This window comes from Priapulus caudatus, unplaced genomic scaffold (genome assembly GCF_000485595.1).
Source record: "Priapulus caudatus unplaced genomic scaffold, Priapulus_caudatus-5.0.1 Scaffold19, whole genome shotgun sequence".
Classification (NCBI taxonomy): domain Eukaryota; kingdom Metazoa; phylum Priapulida; class Priapulimorpha; order Priapulimorphida; family Priapulidae; genus Priapulus; species Priapulus caudatus.
Genome location: NW_014577080.1, coordinates 911363 through 913944, shown reverse-complemented (window position 1 = coordinate 913944; position 2582 = coordinate 911363).

Genomic DNA, 2582 nt, shown 5'->3' with positions numbered 1-2582 from the left:
TTTGGGCGTTTCTGATCATCTCTGACTCTTGGTGAAATTGTAAACTTGTGGTTAGGTTAACAGTTACTTGAAAGTTGAAAGTACCATATTTAGATTAGTCTAGAACACTTTCTTCAAATGGAAAAGTTGTGTGAGCATATCGATTACTTTGTTATTGATAAGCTGTAAGAATGCGCATCGCAATCTAAAGATTTCCACACATAGCGTTTGTGAACGTTTGTGGATAACCTGTAGACATCATAAAATAATTTTGTTTTGATTGTTAGGAAACGAATTGCTGTACCACAGACCGCAAATTATGTATCACGTCTTTAATCTCCAACGCCAGTATTTCAATCAATGGTCAGTTGGTCACAGACATACAATTACATATACCCTAATTGGCCTTGTGGCGGAACGAATATATAGAGCTGAAATACAAGTTGCACATCAATTGCTGGTATCTGTCAAATATAGTAAATTGTGCCCTGGAAAATTAATTAGTCAGGTGTCCGTGACTATCTTGAGCCCGAAGCAATGACTGTCAATGTAAAATCATGATACACACGTCACATATGTATCATGTATTTTGTCTGTCGATGGCACACTTCAACGCTACCAAGATAGTGACTAGGGTCTAGGAATCAGGATTGGATATAGTTAATGTGTGTGCAGAACGGGACTCGGAGAGAGCAGACCTCCGCCAAGGCAGCTCAATTTGAGAATGGTAAACGTGGTTAGGTTAGACAGATTAGAGGGTCATTGTGAAATGGGGGTAGGACGCGGTCTGGGAGAACGGGTGACATGTGCGCTCAAGATGTATAGGGGGTTGGCGGGTAATATATAGGACAGAGATATAGGAGTCGAGGATTCTGGTTCTGGTCGCGAGAGTACGCGCACGCGCGACCGTGCGTGTGCGGCGGTCTTTGTCTGTGTGTAAGGAGATATGATGTATGTAAGATATTAAAGTTTGTACAGTTTTTCACACAAGTTTGGATCTACTTCATCATTTCTACATGAACGCTCATTCGTGTTTACACAGCATAAATTTTAAAGCAAATCACTGTTCTCCCCACAGTTCCGGAGTCCCCCTCTTTTTAAACGTGTCCAGTTTCATAGCATTGAATTTCAACGAAATCCTAGTTCCGGAGACTCCCATTTTCGAACATAGCCGGTTCCAGAGCATACCACATTCAACAAACATTAGTTCCAGAGACCCCCATTTTAAGGTTTGAGTTAGTTCCAGAGTCCCCCCCCCCCATTTTTGACTTCGCAGTGGCACATACCTACCATAATGTGGGGTGATGCCCCCCCCGGGGTTTCATCTCCTTGGTATATGTTGTTCCCTGCACAATTTTTTTCTCAAAATAGTGCCACGGCAGTGCCGTGCTGCCTGGGCGGCCACTACGCAGGGGCCACTACGCAGGGGCCGGATTCATCAACGTTGCGTAAAGTGTATTGCGTACACCGAGTTTCTACGAAGTACGTACGCAAAACTCGTAGGTGCGATTCATCAACGCAGCGTAGCACCTGCGTACGCAAATGTTGATGAATTCTAGTGTAAATCCACTACGCCATCGTGACTGCTGGCTGTTGAAGGGCGTGCCTAGCATAAACCAATCACACTGTGCGACACATACCATAGGAACCAAACTGACGCCTCTCTTGTATTTAAACCATATGGCTCGTCTAGCTTTGTCTACGGGAGTGCTGGGGGATGTGATAGTGTCCTCATTTTCGTTCATACGATTGCGTTCAACACTCATGAAAGCAGCGACACGTACACGTGCGTGCGTGCGTGTGTACGTACACGTGCGTGCGTGCGTGTGTGCGTGTGCACGTACACGTGCGTGCGTACGTGCGTGCGTGCATGTGCACGTGTGCGTGCGTGTGTGTGCACGTACACGTGCGTGCGTGCGTGTGCACGTACACGTGCGTGCGTGCGTGCATGTGCACGTGTGCGTGCGTGTGTGTGCACGTACACGCGCGTGTGTGCACGTACACGTGCGTGCGTGCGTGTGTACGTACACGTGCGTGCGTGCGTGTGTGCGTGTGCACGTACACGTGCGTGCGTGCGTGCATGTGCACGTGTGCGTGCGTGTGTGTGCACGTACACGTGCGTGTGTGCACGTACACGTGCGTGCGTGCGTGTGCACGTACACGTGCGTGCGTGCGTGCATGTGCACGTGTGCGTGCGTGTGTGTGCACGTACACGTGCGTGTGTGCACGTACACGTGCGTGCGTGCGTGTGTACGTACACGTGCGTGCGTGCGTGTGTGCGTGTGTACGTACACGTGCGTGCGTGCGTGCGTGTGTACGTACACGTGCGTGCGTGCGTGTGTGCGTGTGTACGTACACGTGCGTGCGTGCGTGTGTGCGTGCGTGTCACGTACACGTGCGTGCGTTCGTACACGTGCGTGTGCACGTACACGTGCGTGTGCACGTACACGTGCGTGCGTGCGTGCATGTGCACGTGTGCGTGCGTGTGTGTGCACGTACACGTGCGTGTGTGCACGTACACGTGCGTGCGTGCGTGTGCACGTACACGTGCGTGTGTGCACGTACACGTGCGTGCGTGCGTGTGCACGTACACGTGCGTGCGT